The following is an 18,670-nucleotide window of genomic DNA, read 5'->3' as shown; positions in this document are numbered from 1 at the left end:
GTATAAAATATTGTGTCTCCATCTAGTGGGCATCTGCGTTTCACAGGAAATCTGAAAATGGGTTGGAGCCTACTTCCGTGGGTGGCAGAAGGAGCTTCACTAGACTCCCCGCCAGCAGAACTGGGCTCTGAAGCTGTGTCGCATTGGAAAGCCATCGGAAACACGAAAGGCTTTGGAGTTCCACCAGTGGTTCCAACCCTGTGCTGGCACTTGTCCTTGAAATTGTGTTTTCTCCATAAGCATTCATATAACAATTATTCCTGTTCTCTCCCAACAAACCAGCTTTTTCCAGCGCTCTGCAGCACCCTGGAAGTTCCGGTGGCCAAAATTTGAAAATGTGAAAGAGGTAAGAGGATAAGGAAGGTGGGAGCAAGATGCCATTAATGCCCAGAACTCTTGAAATAAACAATAAGGAATTAGATGAATATGCCAAGACAATGTCTTCCTTCAAGAAGAATTAAACTACAGCATATTAAAGCATTACCAACTGCCCCCCCCAACCACTTAATGGCAGGACATGGAAAATACCATGTCAACTTTCTCACGTAGTTTCTAACAAACATCCTTGACTGAAGAGCAACAGGGGTAACACAAGAAACACAAATCTGTTTTTCAAGAGAGAGCCACAGAAATAGTCCTTGGGACACAGATTTTAGAATCCATGTGCTCACCCAAAGGAGAAACTGAGGCACCAGCCAGCACTGTGACAGTTCTCTCACGACAGACACGGGACTAGAACAAACAGTTAATAAAAGACGAGTGCTACCACACTCATTACACCACCCTCCCTTCAATCGATCACCACCATCCTTTTTGACAACTACTCCACCAGCAATGTACTGACTGGACATATTTTATGCACAGCCATCTAGTGTAAAAACTGCATCCTAATGAAGAATATCAGTACAGTAAAATGAAATAAAAAACAAGATCATACTATTGATTTTTTCCATCCACATGGACTAGACCTAAATTCCCTTAGCCTCTCCAACACAGCACAATTACATTTCATTTAATGACTTCTCTGGATGCATGATAGGTCCTAAAACAGCTCTTCTTTTTTCCAAATATCTTTTAATAAAGTTGTTCAAGATGTGTTTTGATTTGACACCTAAACTGGTTACAGTAAAGCATTTTTTATTTTTATCATATATTCCATTGCATTAGAGGTGCGTTTATTACTCTATAAATAATTCATTCAAAGGAACTTCAGTTTAACAGCACCTAATAGACACAATCAAGGTAGCATGCTGGCAAATTTCAGCTTTAAATCAGAAGCCAATCAGTCTTCATTTAAAAAAAAAGTCAACTTCTCATAAGAAAGCATCAGTTTTAAGAAAGTCAGGCATGAGCACTTAAAAATGAAGTCAATGCCTGCCAACAACTTTTGTACTAATTTATTATATTGCTTGTTTGTGCAGGAAGGGGATGAGATTTGTTTCAATCTAATCTAATACCCTTTATTTCAACAGAAACTTGAAGAACTAGAAATGACTGTTGTTCCCTCAACAATTTGCTGTGATAGAAGCTTTATTTTTCAGGTCAGCACTCTCTGGTTTTGATTGCTCAATGGGAGCGCCACAATGGCTAAAAAAGGAAGGCTCTGAAACTTTAGGAAATAGAAACTGCTGACTACCTGGTGAAGGAATAATGATTTATAATATATGAATAGGGGCAATAATTGGGTAGAAGGCTGTACTCAAAAAAGCCTTAATTCACAGATCTGACATCAGAAAGTCATAATCCATCGATCTAGCCTCAGAATGATGGATTATGACTTTTTAAGAACATGTAGACATGTCAGCTTCATGAGCATTCCGGGAATTGTAGTCCAAATTGTTTTACTGAGGTCATTTGAACAATTTCAGCTTTTTCCAATAAAGCTAATGCACTAATATTTTGAAATATAAAAGTTCTGTCGGATCCATTTTTTTTAAACCCTAAAAACTCTCCAACCAAATATCACAGGTTGCCATAACCTGAGCTTGAAGAATTCTTTTCTTTTTAATTACTTCAAGTCCGTGTCTTTTTCTTACAGAGATGATAACAATTTTAAATACCAATTGGCTATTATGTCAAAAAAAGTTTTGTATTCAAGTTTGGAGGTGAAAAAAACAAGGTGCAAAGTGAGGGATTAATTATCATGTTTTCTTTCAGGAAAGAACTGACATATCCTATGCATGTTTCCGCCTGTGTTATTTAAAAAATATCTAATTTTGACCTCTGACTCCTTCCTTTTTTCAACCCTGATTGGGTTTTAAACTGTTACTGAAAAAGACATTATGATGTGAATTTAGATGAATTCTTTTATGAAAAGAAATAATACTCTTGCAATGTATGAATACCTAGAGGTTGAAATGTACTTTTATACAGAAGCTTTTGACATTTTAAATTTAAAAAAGACATTCTTGGAACTTCTCTTTCCTCATAAAAACAAATATGAGCTAAGGTTATTGAATAAAATATTCAGGAAAGTTCCAGAGATCCTTTCATTGAGCATCACATAGTTATTTAAAATAAACCACAATTTCATTCATAAAAATCCACTAAAAAAATCTTTATATGGCTTTTCTCCATTACAATTAAGTGAAACCACCTATCAGTTAACAACTTCTACATTAGACTAATTCAGTGGCTCAGATCAATAAGAGTTCTTCCAAAAATGCTTTCTTCTCCAGAGAAGTGCTGAGAATAAAAAGAAAATCCCACATTAAATATAAAATATTACTAAATATTTTTCAATGCATACACATATTAAAACTATAAAAAACCTGTGACTAAAAACTCTTCCAAAGCTATAAAAACTTTATGTTATACAAGTAACAAGGGCTAAAGGGCAAAAGAAACAAACCAAACAAAGCCAGAGTTCCATATCTCTACACTTTTTCCTGGAAACTCATTTGTATCTCCTCTTGTCTAGAAGGCTGAGTTTCTTCTCTGATCTTTCTCACCTTACTTCCCCTCTTACTCACAAATGTTCTTAAGAGAGCTTATTAATAAAGTAACTACATATGTGAAGTTTTGGGTTTTTTTCCTTCTGCCTATGTTCATAACTAAATCTACCATGGAAAGGAGAAGTCATGGGGCTCCTTTATGATGGCTAAAATAACTTTTTTCACTAAACCCTGTGTATACATTAAGTAAAGGCATCCTGGGTCGAGTCTCAGCCCAGATTTCAAAACAATGACAACAACAAGACCAAAAAACAAATAGGAAAAAGACAGCTACAGGAAAAATAATGCCCTTTTTAGAGCAGACAAAAGCAATTTACTTCATTTTGACAACTATATATGAAATGGCTAATAAAAATCACTGCCCTGTTACACAAACTCCTTCCTCTAAATACACCTAATGTTCTTAAAGGTCTCACATCAAGGAATCACATCACTGAAAAGGAAGTACTTCTGTGAAGGAGCCTGAAGCAACAATCACGTTGCACAAATGATCAAGAGGGAGTACCACCCGCAATTAACTTTTTCGGGGAATTACCATTGGCAGGCTGTAATTACTCACTTGGAAGGCAGGTATGAGGATACCAAGGCCAACAGTTTTCTGCTTGTGATTTATATGTCTGAGGCAACTACCAGTGGTCAGGATATCAGTGTGCAGCTCCCTTCAAGGAGCTTGTTGTGTGGGGCTCTCGCAGCATCCAACCAGGTTCACTATTACTTCATCATCAAACCATCTTCTACCTGAATTTTCCTTGGATCCTTTCCTTACCTGGATCCTAGCATTCACCCAGCTCAACTCAAATGAGACCAAGCAGGGTGGCTACAACTTTTCCAGACTGAGGAATGAATACAGCCCTAAGGATTGCAGGCAGGGGAGGACAGGAGCCTGGTACATTGGGTGTCTCCTGATTCCTCCTCTTTTTTGTACCTCCCCATTAGTCCTACCTCTTTTCTTGTTATTAAACTGGTTGTATCCTTTCCTTGTCTCCACCGACACCACTAGCTCATTTAATATATGTTATGAAGCAGGAGTCGGATGTTAACTTTGTGTCTTTAATGATGTGTGCTTGAACCAGTGACCTTGAAGTGAAAGGCTCTGTAGATCTTTAGCATTCCCTCGATATTCCAGGCCTTTAGTCATCAAGTTTATAAGCAAAACCTGTGTGCAAAAGGAATGCTTGCTCACAGTTACTACTATGATCATTCTGCTGTACCTTGCACTGAAAGAATATGAATTATAAAGTGCATGGGTTAGTAAAATTTAAATCAAGCAAATGTTTAATATTAAGCCATTTCATCTTTTTCCAAAGTTTGGCAAATTTATTACAAAGTATTAAAATTGCACTTCAAGCCCTAAGGCTTGCAGTGTTGGAGCCTGCCTGATTAATATAATTAAAAGAATAACATAACTCAAAATTTATTAAATAGTTAAATATACGCAGCCTTATTGTTTACTTCCAACTGATAGCATGATTTCTAGCTAAAAAGTTGCACTGCTTTAATACCTGATGAGTTGTTAAAGCACATCCCCTTTTCCCTGCTGTGCATATGATTAAAAGAGCAGAGGTTAAACACTGCAATAAAAAAAAAATTGGGGAATTCTATTTTTGGTCACAGTTGTGCTTAGTTCTTTCTTCTCATTTTTACAATAAGCAGGTGCTGCTGAAGACGTGGAAAGTCTCATAGTAGGAGGACATCAAGCTGGAGAAGGGTAGGAAAATGCTCCCTCAGACAGAATCTTCAAATACAAGTGTTACCCCTGCTCCTTGCTCTCCAAAGACACTTGAATCACTAACTATCTGAGGGTTATGTCTTAAACTCCTTATGCTCCTTACTCATATGCAAGGACTGCCTAGGAGTTTTGGCCTCCCTACAGAGAGTAGGATCCAGGATAAATACTGGAATAACCACAGTTTGAAGAGAGATAATAACAAGACAACACACCAATGCTTCATAGCAGATTCTCATGATGTGGTTTTAAATTGAGGAGGAGGTAGCAGGCCTCAATCCCAGGGAACATCAAGATTACAGGCATTCCATGGCAGAGAACAGGCTGTGGGATGCTCTTCCATGTCAGGTGGGAAAGGTCCCTGGCATCCTTGGCGATACTGAAAGCACCAGGCCCAGAGGTCTGGGACTCCTGGCAGAACTAACTTCTCCCTTCTGGAATTGCCAAGACACACTTGAATAATTACAAACACCAACCTAGAAGCATCGCCAGAAAACAAATCCCAAATACACTGGGCTCAAGTGTCCATCAGATTACTGGACACAGCTTGTGAGTCCTGACACAGAGCATTGCTCAAAGCTGGCAAATCTATGCGGCATAAAATTCCTCCCTCACACAGTGTTTTTGAGCCACTTGCATGTGCACAGCCAGCAAATGCTGGCTGGCAAAATGAGGGGTCCCAGAGGTCACAGAGACACGTTTTATGGGATGGAAACCTAATTTTCTTTATGCTTGAAACCACAGGAAAAAACCCCTACTTTTTCTGCAAATGTTGCCTGCATATCTCCTTCATCCAGTGTACTGATCAACTGCCCCTCTCGATATATGAGGTGGAAAGCCAGTGACAAAATTAAAACAAGTTGGCAAATGTACCTATACATACATATTTCATGTTAGCATAGTTATGCTTTAGAAATTATGGCAACAGCAATAGAATTCCACTGCTGTGATCATGGATAATCAAAGCAAGTGAAAAAAAAGCCAGTGCTGAAATATTTTCAAAGGTATGAAAGTCTTTACTGTTGTGTAATTTAAATTTACTTGCCATCACTTGAAATTTCCTTTCGTCTGCGTGATTAGAATTTAAATGTTCCCAAAGTATATTAACAAATATAATTCCTGTTATATTGCAGAAATACTGCAGCAACCTCCTCTTCATGTTGAAAACTAACTAGGCTCCTTAATTCACTACAGAAAATACAAAGCACAATTAGTTAAAATGTTTTCAAATGAACTCTTATTTGGGAATGACCCACAAGATGAACCAATCCAGCACTTCATATTCTACTTATACATACATACAATACACTCACACATCACAAAGCTGTAGCAGTATTTTCTACAACTGTAAATATGAGATGTTTGCGTTTTAGGGAGAATATTTTTTAATGTAATAGCTTTCATCTTGAGGAGCAATTTTGCCAACATTACACACCATGGTAATGTTGTGTCTATTTTAGACACAATCCCAGAAATTCCCTTGAAATTACTTGGGGCACAGGGGATTGAGGACACCTGAATTGGACTGTAAATCTTAACTGCACACTCAAGATTTATACTTGACAACAGTAACAGAAGGACAGACATTAAAAACCTTCTCTTGGGTTATCTTATGATAAATTTGTCTAAAAGTCTCTATCACAAGAATTTCTTTAATTTTAAAATTCAGGATGGTTTTGATAGGTAGAAATTACTGTTCCAAGAGAAGAGTTCACCAGAACACTAGAGCCACACTAGAGATTTTATGCAGCCCAAGTAATTGGGCCTTAACAGGGAAGTACTTGACACAGTCAGTCTGACACCCCGGTAAAAATGAAGCTGCAATACCCTACTGCACCACCACTGCTTATTGTAGCATTAGTCAAGTTTAGTGTACTCTTACTGAGCACCTTTAATTTTTCCCCAGCATACTGATTTTACCAGACTTGACCCACAGAATCCTGTAAGTGGCACAAATCTATAAAAATGACCTTTCATACAACTGAATGCCACTGAGCAGGGTTTAGTTTGCTAACAGTCATGTTACTTTTTCTTTACTCTTCATCCGTTCTTCCCCAGCTGATTTCGTGGAAAAAGAATATGAAAATTAAAAACAAAAAATCAAATTCTATGTCTGTATAGCTTAGCGTTATTGATATTCATCTGATCAAGCAATTTATTTTGCTACTAAAATTGCTAGTATGCTAACAGATAAATGTTAGGGAAGAAAGCAGGTTTATCTTTTTAGTTGTATTTGTTCGCTACGAAATTAAATGAGAACACTCCATAATACAGTCTGCAAAGTGGTAAATGTATTAAAATGGCAGCTGACCTCTGAAAAACTTTAGTGCCTAATTCCCAGTCCCCAGAGCAACCCCCAGGTCCTTGTGCAATACACCATGTCCTGATGATGTTTAATGCAGTCTTTAAACTTGCCTGTTACCTAAACAAGATCCTTTACTGCAGATTCCTACATTTTATGCTAATCCATATGGTTTGCTGCTTATTAGTTTCTGCAATGTTCCTGCTACTATGAAAGAAAAAAAAACCCAGCAATCCACAAGACAAATTCTCATTTTATCTTGCACTTGTCAAATATTAAGATTCTCCTGGTCTGTCAGATTTCTAAGCTTGTCTAATGCCTGTCGTTTGTATCCAAAATTAATAAAGTCTATCCATGCTGTATGATTTTTCAGTTGCTCTGATTCTGATTATACACAATAATTTGTAATTTAAATTCACAAAGATGTGCCAATGTAGCAATGTGTTTGTGTTGTCAGTTTTAAACGCTTGGCCTTTTTGACTCATGCCAAAGCCCTGCTCTTTCTCACTACCAAGTTCCAGTAATGCTTGGACTGACCAAATTATTCCTGTTAATTTGATTATGTACCCTCTTTCTTTTATTATTTATCCATTTAACTGCGGATTGATCAGAACAAAGAGACAATTAAATATACTGCAATAAAACCAGTATGAACAACAAGAGTAGGAACTGAAGTCAAACCAGCAGCAGTTTGGAAACACATAGAGATAAGACTCAAATCCTGTCTTTACCTTCTCCTATTGTGTTTGGCTGTGCCAGGGCTGCAAAGAAAACGAGATTAATTTTACAGTCAGTAATTCAGGGAGTTGTATTTGCAAACAAGAAGGAGAGACAAAAGACAAAATCATGGCAAAATGAGTAACATTTGGCTCCTTACTTCTGCCTTGACAATTGCTTGATTTCTCAAACAGAACATGATTATTGAACAGAAATGAGTGGTTCAGTGCCCAGTTACATACCAGGATGCACGCAGTGCCAAGAGACTCCAGGGCGGGTGTGTTTCCAAGGAACTGCCAGGGCTGTGTGACAGTGGTACCTCAGGTGCCCAGGGGCCATTGTGACACTGCAGGCCTCAGAAGGCACCAAAATGGACCACCAGTAGGATTATTAAAAAAAAAACCAAACAAAACCCAAACCAAAACAAAAAAACATAAGGAGAAAAGTCAGCAACTTAGACTTTAGCCCTCACTTTCTTTTAATCTAGACCTGTCAGGACAACAGTAATGGTAACATTTGAAAATAGTCTTACCATGACAAGCCTAAGTGAGGGTAAAACCTTTCAATACTTCATTGGGAATATGATCATGACAGGCAATTTAACATTTCTCCAAATCTTCAACGACATCCTAACTCCTGAGGAATACAAAAAGCTAGCAGAGTATCTTCCTTAGAACAAAAGAAAATCATTAAGATCCTAAATGTATAACAGACAGAGACAAAAATGATATGAATACAAAATGAATGCTAAGAAAAACTCTGAGAGAATGTGAGGCAGACATTCAAAGCAGAATAATCTCCAAGGAACATCCCTAGCCCTCCTCCATTTTATTAAACCACAGTACCACACACATTGTCAACGGTTGCAATGTATTCATAACACACAACATTCAGTACATCTAAAGAGGCAGACCCGAATTCCAGCCTGTTAGTGCCTGAAACGTGTTCACAGCCTTAATCAATCCAAAATTCAAGACTTCTCATGCACAGGATGTTATCATAACTCTGAGACCATATTTGGATGGCCTTCCTATAAATGAAGCACACAACATTTGTCTTTATCTCTTAGAATCTATGCCATTTCCTTAGACTGTGTTCACAAGCCAAATTTGAGATGCACAGTCAAAATAAACTACAGAGCAACAGCACAGCAGATATTGTTCCTTGAGTACTGTTATTTGAATAGAATGGAGACAACAAAATTTTTACCAAGGTCATGAATTCTAACACTAAGAAAACAATTAGAGGTGTATTAGCATGTAATTCATGCAGAATATTCTGTGCTGTGGGAGTAGTAAGAATATTTTCTGCAATATGTTTTTACAATGTTGTTGGATTCTTGTAGAATCAACCAAAAAGGTCAGAAGGACCACTTGTCATAAAAGTGGAGAGCAGAAAGTTGACATATTTCAGCTGGAAACATCTGGGTTTATTTGGGTTTTATCCTGGACTCAGCACCATCGGCAATGTAACTGCAGAACCCACATAGGCTCTGGCAAAGGCTTTGCAGTCTGAGACAAGGACAATGGGAGGATGAAATCAGCTTGAGAAAAAAAAAAAAAAAGACAAACTCTCACCACCTTAGCATCTTAAAGTCAGTCAAAGAGCCTGCCCACTCTTGTAAGTACGAAAAAGCAAACATTAAGTATAAATAATTAAGTATTCCTTTTCTCTGCTTTAGCTTGGTCAAGAGAAGTTTCAGGATGAGTTCACTACCAAATTTTCAACAGAGCAAATGGGAAGCCAAACCATAAAATACATCAGATAAAAATCTTAACCATGAAACACACCAAAAGATTCCAGCTGCTGTCTTTTCAAGCCCACCCCAGGGAGACACAGTATATTCTACCTATTCAATGCTGGTTTCTGAGTGCAATGCTGGAAATACGTAATGAAGTCTTAGGTTCAAACAAATAGTATAGAGACTTGGTTCTGGCCCTTTTCTCTCCTATCTGCACAGTCATACATGGGCTACCTCAGCTTGTTCTCTTTGGGTGCTCACCAGGTAGACGGAGACCACGCTACACCCAAGTATGTACATGGCTTCCAGTACCATTTGGCAGCTCCTTCCCGTATTTCTGGTGCCTTACAATATTGTTGCAGTGTATTCAGATTCTCGTGAAAGAAGCAAGCGTTATGCTTTGGATAAAGTCCATCCCTTTGTCAAATGTTTTCCTCATTCAAGCCATTAATAAACATAGTTTGAATTATTAAACTGAAGATAAACGATGTCAAAGTCTTTCAGAAGTCTAGCAAGCTGCAAAGAACAAATAATACAAATGCTGAAGAAAACAGTTGTTTTGTTAATATTCTATTTACACAGCTGGGATCTTCGGAATTTTATCCATCTGTATATTTAGTAAGCAAGGCAAATTAATGCTTAGAATCGCCATTTCCTAAGTGAAAAACAAACCAGTAAAATGAAAAGAAGGCTCCCCCACAGTCTGTCTCTCTCTGCCCCATTCCAGATAGACACGCACACCTCCCCCGTAGCCATGAAGCACGAAATAACTAGAGAGGATTCTTCACAGACAGATGTAATTTATAACAAAGACAGGAAAAGGCAACCCTAACTCAGAGCTTGCTGCCCTTCCTATAAAGTTCACCTCCTTACCAAGAAAAAGCAGAGAATAATTTGTTTGGTTTCTGTACTCAACTCCTTTTTCTTTTATTGTGAAAAGTTTCCATTGTCCTTTTATGTTTTGATTATTGAGTAAGTTTAGAGACTTGCCAAATAGCCCTAGATTGTTAACAGACCACCACTATTTAACTTTGAATGCTTTAACAAAATAAAGGCACAGTTCACATTAATATTCTATGCCCTCGTTTTATTTATTATCTTTTCTTTGAAATTTAAACAATTTTCCTAGCTAAGGTTTATTAAATGTAAGCCTAAGTAGCAATATAAGTTACCTCACATACCAACCAGACATCCTATAAAACTCAGCTTTCTAAAGAGTAACACCACATTTTGCTGAGCTTAGCATATTTATAGGAAATCAAAATAAGTTTTATGAATTAAAAATTCAAATACATCATATTCAATGTTGTATCTTATGACAAGTTGTAAAATTCAAGGTGAAACCAGAAGACATGCAAACTTTCCAGTGCATTTTAAAAAGAAACTTTAAAGGATTGCAAAACTTGTTTGTTATTTAGACTTGGATTACATTTGTCCTCATAACACCAACTAAAGGAATAAAAATTTATTAAAATGTATATTGATTATAAATCACCACAGTAAAGAAATGCTGTTTATTTATATGAATAAGGTCAACATGTTATTCATAACATAAGGTCACAAGATGTATGAATTTGATACATAACTATTCACCCATGGGGATACATTCCCATGAAATATCACATCACTTGCCCATTCCACAGATACTTTTATGAATACAATTTAATCTTTGACGTGATGAAAAGCTGCAGACAAAGGTAGGGGGTAGAAAAATAGTTGTTCATTGCAGCATAAGTTCATGGATCTCTGTTTGCCAATTAACAAAAATTATGCTGGAAATTTTGAAAATAGGGCAATTGCTCTGGAAAACCAGTCTACAGTAAGTTACACTGGACCAGCAGGTACCATTTTGGTACCTGCTGGCAAACAACCTTAAAAAAAGGCATCTAAATTTGAACCAGTAAAATATAAATGGAATGCAGCACCTTCTTGAATAACTCCTTGATCCCTGCTACGTTACACGGAAGAGTTTAACACTGAAAACAGCATCGTCCTGCAGCAGACAATGCATTGGGTTCAAAATAAAATGTGTCCCTTTGTTTTTTGGGGTTTTTTTTTGTTTTGTTTTGTTTTTTGGCAGATTCCTTTCAAATGTTCTTTGAACTACCTAAAAGCAAGGATGGAGTTCATGCAAATAACCTCCTACCAACATGCCAGCAGCAGCCTACCTGGCTCTCACCAGCTTATGTACAAAGCTCTTTCAACAGTTTGCCATGTTGGCTGACCTAGAACCCATTTTCTTGATTCCTGGCTCCCCAATAACATGCCTCATGGAAAGCTGAGGGCACACCACAGACCCCAGAATCATGTAGACTTTGCTCCTGCAGAGCCAACTACACTCTGTGGCATCAGGATGGAGCCTGGGCTCTGAAAAGGTCTTTAAGAGCACTGCTTTGGTGTCATGGAGTTTAAATACAGACATGTAAGAATAGCAATTCTGTTAAAAGTGTTTATTTTTCTGTTTTAAACTGGAATTAAATCAAACTGCAAAAATCTTAGAATCTTCTATGAAACAAAATTACTCATCTTTGCTCAGCTCCAAGTACTTTGTTTTATGCTGGTCAAGTAAAACAAGTAGAACTCCCAAAGGGCATCAACAGAGTGAGCTATTCAGGAATACAAGAAAAGTAAAACAAAATTCATACCCTAATAGTCTGCCTTCAGTTACTTTGCTTAACCACTTTAAAATTCATCCAAGTCAATACATTTCTGCCAATCTCAATGGCTTCTATTAAAATTTACATCTTGATTGATAACTATTTTTAAACATGTGCTCTAGTCTTCTAATATAGCACTTAATCATTTGGATCGTAGAATATTCTGATGAATAGCAGAAACATGCTGTCATTAACATACTGACTGTCCCTCAGTCAAAGCCTACAATTCCTAGTTGACCAGCATTCCAACAAATAAACAAGTCATTAGGGCCATTATCACAACTACGTATGGTTACATGCATCCAAACACACGCACACAGAAATCAAGCCACTTTCTAAATAAATAATGAAAAAACCCATAGAGCACATCTGTGTATATATTAATTCCTGCACAGTTCCAGAAATGTTTTCATGCCAAGAATTCAAGGGGTTTTTTTTTCCCTCTCTCTCTTATTTAACATGATACAGTCAAAAAACGTGATGCTTTGTCAAATGAACTAAAAAGTTATGATGGGCTTCGATTTTTTTTTTTCTCCAGCGTCTTTAGCTTTTCATCCTCCAGGGTGCTGAACAATGTGACCGCAGTCACTTCTCAGTTTAACTCTGTGTATGGTGAATAGGTCCATTGAAATTAAAGTTCCCAATTTCTTAAAAAGAGGCACTTGTTTAAAGGCTGGCTGAGTCAGAACCATCGTGCCCAGCAAACTGAAGGCATAGCCTATGTCAGCTATTTGGCAGTTTTCCTGCCTGAATTCTCTTCTTTCGTGACTTCATGCATGTTACTGAGTTAAAGAGTAGGTTTTGTTTTGTATTTGATGTTTCCTAAGAAAATAATTTAAAAAATATTTTGTTAATCATTCTCTAAAGCATTGTAAAAGTACTCAGCACTGGCTTAAGAATTCCACCAGCTCCCTGGAGCTCTCACACACTTTCAGGGCAATGCAGTTCAGGTACCAAAACTCAGGAATATTAAAATTGCTGTAGAAGACCATCAGCATGTGACCTACATGGAAATGTAACTGCTAAAGGTCAGTGTATTTCCCCTCCTGGCAAATGAGTATAACCACAACAATCTCTGAAAAACAAACGTAGTTTCTACTGTGCAAGATATGCTTAAATATTTGAAGTAACACTGCATACAATTCCAAAGACTCCACTTTTCATTCAGACTAATCTCAAGTCCTTCAAGATCTCTCTGGTTATAGCCATAGCAAGCTTCAAGGTCAAAGGATCTTGATATCCGTGATTTTTGTCACAAAACCCACTGGCTCTGCAGCTGCTTACTTCAGCAATCCTGTCTTGGGTATGACACACTTCTGCAATGGATATCAAAAATTTCCCCTCAGACATCAAAAGACCAAGTACCAGTTTGCCAGTTTTAAACATTCATAATCACAAAATAATGAACCTACTCCTGAAACCGTAGTTTTGATCTTCATAGCAGTAAAGGTTTGAGGAACTTGTTTTGAAGGAAAAAATAAATAAGAGCACGGAAATGAAAGAGAAACGGAATGTAACACAACATCGGTTTATCAAAGATACACCATGCCAGACTAATTTCATAGTTTATTAAATAACTAATTTTCTAGACAAAAGCAATGTGAGAGACATGATCAATTCACGAGCGGGCAGGAATATCATACAGATGGGACTGAATGGCCTTGAAGACTATTCACTCTTGTATTCAATGACAAATTGGGAGGTGACATTGTGGGGACATAATTTTTTTAAAACCTACTGGGCACTGGGAGTACCTCAGCTGGAAAATACAGTAATAAAGGAGAACCAGAATAGCAGATGTACAACGAGGCAGCCACATGACACAGGAATAAAATGTGCTTCTAGGACCTATCATGTAGGCTATTCCCAGCAGAGGAAAAGAAAGCACTATTGATATTTTACAAGGCCTTGCTTTTATCTCAGCAACAATATTATGTCAGTTTGGTCACTTATGTTCAAACAAAACTGATTTAAAGCGGAACAATTATAGAAAAAGGCCAACAGGATGACTAGAGGCTGGTACCTTTGGAAGAATATATGTATCAAAAGTCTACCTTGAAAGCAAAGATTAGAGAAGGTTGGCTTTTCTAGTCTAGCTAAATGAAGGCTGACAATAAGATTGCTGTCTCTTTATACACCAGAAGAATAAACACTGGGGATGGAATGAGAGCTAAAGGTCAATACTGGCACAAATTGGCACAAGGACAAATGCACATAAGCTCGTCATGGATACATTCAGACTAGAAACTGAAGTTTTATAACCATTACAGAAACCAGGCACCAGGGCAGCGTTCTAACTGGCAGAGCAAAGACAAAAAAAGTTAACTTTTTAAACTGGAGTTTGACAAGTTTCTCAAGAGAATTATGTGTGTTTCCCTACGAGAAAGAAACAGTAGAGCTGACAATTGAAGACATCCCTTCCAGTCCTACGCTCCTCTTGGTGCCTTTGCTATGGTGATATTTACAAAACAAAGCTACAGAAAATCAACTCATTGATTTTTAAGCATTACAAATATCTGAAACCCCTAGGCTTTGAAAAGCGCTCCATTAGCTGGGGAATGAGTCTCTCTAGTGTGAACTGATATGCTTATGGAAATGTTCTGTTTTCACAGATCTTTAAAATACAGTTCTCAAGAAATCATTGAGCAAATTTGTTTAAACAATGATTGATTAACTAATCCAAATATGCAACACCTAATGACGATTACATATCAAAGTCAAGTCCCAGATTTCAGGACTTTTGCCATCAGAAAAAGAAAACACCCTTTATTAGCTTTCAAATAGCATATTCTTCCTATTCGCCCCTTTAAATTCAAACACAGAAGGGATTTTGTTCAAACTTGAAAAAAAACAGAAAACAACCCAACCCACAATTGGATAACAACCAGACATAGTCCGAAAGCTTAATATTTCAGAAAGTAAGGAGTACATGGAAAGAAGGCATTAATGGAAACTGTTTTGGAACTCTAAGTACAGAGGATGATATCTAGTGACTGCTATAATACTGAATCTGCACTGCCATTAAACTTAATCTTTGATATTTTTATTGCAACCTGACCCACTATGACATCTCTAAAGAAAATTACATTGTCACTACTATTTCAAGAAGTCAAACTTAGCTAGTCATCTGGACCATAAAATAGCAGATTACTCCATCAGCTGGCTAAAGCAACTAGAAATAAAACTAGATTTACCAACCACATTATTTTTATTAGTAAATGTTTCAAAGCAGACATAATCCCAAAAGACCTCAGCCTCATTCCATCCAAAAATACACAACAGAGAGCAGCAAAAGACATGAACTGGAGTATAAGGTACAATTTGTAAATGTGAGAAAAAAAATTACAAGATGTGCTGTAATATATCATCCTATCAGAGTAAAATAAATTAACTGAACATAGAAATAGAAAAGAATAAAAACTTCTATGCAACTCATGTATTAACAATTTAAACCTTTGTTATAAGATCTGACATGTGTTAATAGGAATTGCTCCACTGAATCCCTGCACATCAAGATTTAGTCTGTAGTCCTTTTGCTTTCCTTGAAATTGCAGGCTAATATAGGTGCACTAAATCACAGCTAGAGAGCAAAACCTCCAGAACAGGCAAAAGGAAAAAAACAGTCTCTTTAACAACAATATTCCTGAAGAACCCTGGTGTGTTAGCACTACATGCATTTTATTTTGGATCACAGCCAGAGAACAGCTAAAGCACAGCTTCTTCTGTAATCATTCTAAATAGGGGGAACTGCTCATAACAGTGACAGGAAAAAAAGCAATAAATTTACTTGGCAATCTTAACACTTCTTAGCAGTTCCTTGTACCGTCATGTTTTCTAACAGGTATTCAAGCATACATAATATATAGGTCTTTGTAGATCTGGAACGAAGGAGAAGTAAGGGATTTGATAACTGGAAAGGCAAGTTTTAAATTTTAAATACTGTCAAAGTAGGTTAGAAGTGTGATGTGTGTTTTATCATCTAACCAAGCGTTCATGTCTTTCTGTTTTAACCTTTTTTTTCCTAGGCAATATGATCACCTCAGGCAGTTTGGGGTTTGAAGGCTTTAGCCAATGCAAGAAAAAAATATCTTTAAATTAGCTAGGCCTTTGTTACTTTTTTAAAGACTTAAATACTGTCTGTATTTTAGAAAGGTGGCTCCATTATGCTAGCTGCATCAAATGCAGAATATTAATCAGATTGTGAAGCTCCACTAATTATGTGCTACATTTAAATAACTTAAATTTTGTTAAGTGGCACGGGCACAGATATTGTATGCATAACCTGACTTTTGAGTCATTTCCCTTTTCTTGTCTGATTTTATTCTACACAGGAAATGACAGGGTCATTTGGAAATAACTGCAGTGAAAGATCAAAAAGGAAACCTGATTGAGAACACTGTATAATTGCCTGTGCTAGAGAAAAAAAAAATTCCAATGAGTTTACAACCCATCGCTATAAGATTTCTCTGGAAAACACACACTGCGGTTTCTCTGAAAGGACATCCATTAAAACACCGAGTATGGCTTTTATTTGTTGTAGCTGCATCTCTTTTAAAGGAGCAGCTCTTCTCGTTAGGCTGTTGGGCTTTTATTCAGTAGTTAATTCTTTCGGCACACATCTCACTGAGCTAAAGCCCTTTCAGTGGAAGCAAATCAATTCTGTTGAAGCAAGTCATTTCACTGACTTGTCTCAAAGTGTTCATTTGCAAAAGGAGATAATACTGTAATTAAGCTCTTGGAACACCGTGGTTCTTGTTATTTGGACAAATCTGGCCATTACAATTTACAGTGCCCTGTTCCAAAAGAACAGGCTTTTATTGCTGGAGCTAAAAGAAAACTTTTTAGACATTAATCACACTCAACGTCAGGATCACATCCAGCTGTGGGCCATGCTGTGTCTGGAGTGGCCTTCTTTTTTTTGTAAGACATTGGTCTACATGGCAGGACTGCAGTCAGCCTTTCAGCACAGATTTACTGGATCTCCTGTTCCCTGAGCAGATCCACTGCAGAGCAGGCAACTCCAGGTGTGTTCCTGCCACAGCGATACACACCAAACCATGGCAGCCCCACCAACTCCTCAGGGTCTGAGCTGCTCCTCCAAGGGACTGGAAATACAGAAGTTATGCTCTCCTTTATGCATAAGCATTTCTAAATATAACAAAGTTGTAGCAAAAGAGCTTGAAGTCTATGCTGAATTCACCTCTCATCACACTTTAAGACATAAAGCAAGCACAAATAACGCCATAAATTTGTCTGTGCAGCTTCAATGCCTTAAACTGTTACTTATTGAAGAACAATGCATCACCCTATCAAAATAGACTCTAGCAGAATATAACTATTGATTTTCTTGGGTGTTGGAGTGTGGTTGGACAAATTAAAAGCTCTCTGCCATGTAACCCAATACAAAATGGATTAAACCAAAGTGCCGCCACAGGTAAGAAATGGCCATAAAGGAGTTATGGCTAAAAACTGTCTGCAGGTTTTTGTGACAGTTATAACTGTAGATGGCACTTGTTGCTTTGATGGATCCTCACCCAAGTCATTCCCAGCAATCCATTTCTGCCATTCCCTGGAGGAGGTGATGCTCCCCAACACCTGTGCAGGGCAACCACCCTTCCATGGCTGGGACAGCCCGTGCTGATCTCACCCACCACAAATGGGTTTTAAGAAAACACAGAGATGTTTCTTTTACACTAGTTTAAAACTGATATGATACATTACCCAAATTTACACAAGAATTACTTAATCAAAGCTTCATTAAAATCAATTTTACCAGTTAGGAAGTGCTAACCACCCATTGATCTGATTAGCTATATAAAACACCCACTCTAATATAGTAATTCTTAAATCCTGCTCCACCTGTGTATTGACAGTTTAGTCACCGATTGCATCATAGTTGGAATTTTAGCCTACCTTAGAAATCATAAGAAAAATTTCCAAATATTTGCATCCACGTCAAGAAAAGTCCTTTTTTATAATATGGCTATTTAAAAGCAACACAGAAAGAAATTATCCCACATCATTTATGGAGTCCAACCACCAGCTCAAAGTGTAAAAAAAATTTTTCAGTGCATTAATTTTAACTTCACTGTGTATTGATAAGCTAAAATATAAGTGCCATCAAAAAAATTTCACTACTGTGCCTCTCTGAGCAATCAGTTGTCTCCTAATACAAATTTAAAATGTAAATCTTTTTCAATGTATTGTAACATATATCCTCAAAAGGCACAGTGAGGCTAAAGAAAGGTTTATTTGATTAATTGAATCTGTCTATTTGATTAAAGGCCACATCCTGCTTCAACACATTTTCCTATGTATTTTTTCACATGCAAGTCAGAATACATGACAAAGTTTACAGTCAAACCACCTCACTGCTATTAACTGAATGCTTTCAAAATGCTCAATTTCTAGCTCGCTTGTTTCTTTACAGCCAGTATAATTAACTCTTGTGGCTACAGCAGAAACCAAACTCTGTACATACACATGCATACATAAATATTAGGGCTGTGGTCAGACTGGGCTTGGTACACAACCTTTTCTGATTTTGATTGCTGGTTTTAAAATAGAACCAGA

General features: G+C 37.3%; 1 protein-coding gene across 1 annotated transcript in view; it reads right to left on the bottom strand.

Moving 5' to 3' along the window:
• CABCOCO1 (ciliary associated calcium binding coiled-coil 1) overlaps nucleotides 1-18,670 on the bottom strand; it is a 112,722-nt gene that overhangs the window by 15,350 nt on the left and 78,702 nt on the right. The gene's annotated exons all lie outside the window — the stretch shown is intronic.

This window comes from Pipra filicauda, unplaced genomic scaffold, assembly GCF_003945595.2.
Source record: "Pipra filicauda isolate LSUMZ 115617 unplaced genomic scaffold, ASM394559v2 scaffold465_size509821_pilon, whole genome shotgun sequence".
Classification (NCBI taxonomy): Eukaryota; Metazoa; Chordata; class Aves; order Passeriformes; family Pipridae; genus Pipra; species Pipra filicauda.
This window is presented reverse-complemented; position numbering and strand designations above follow the sequence as displayed.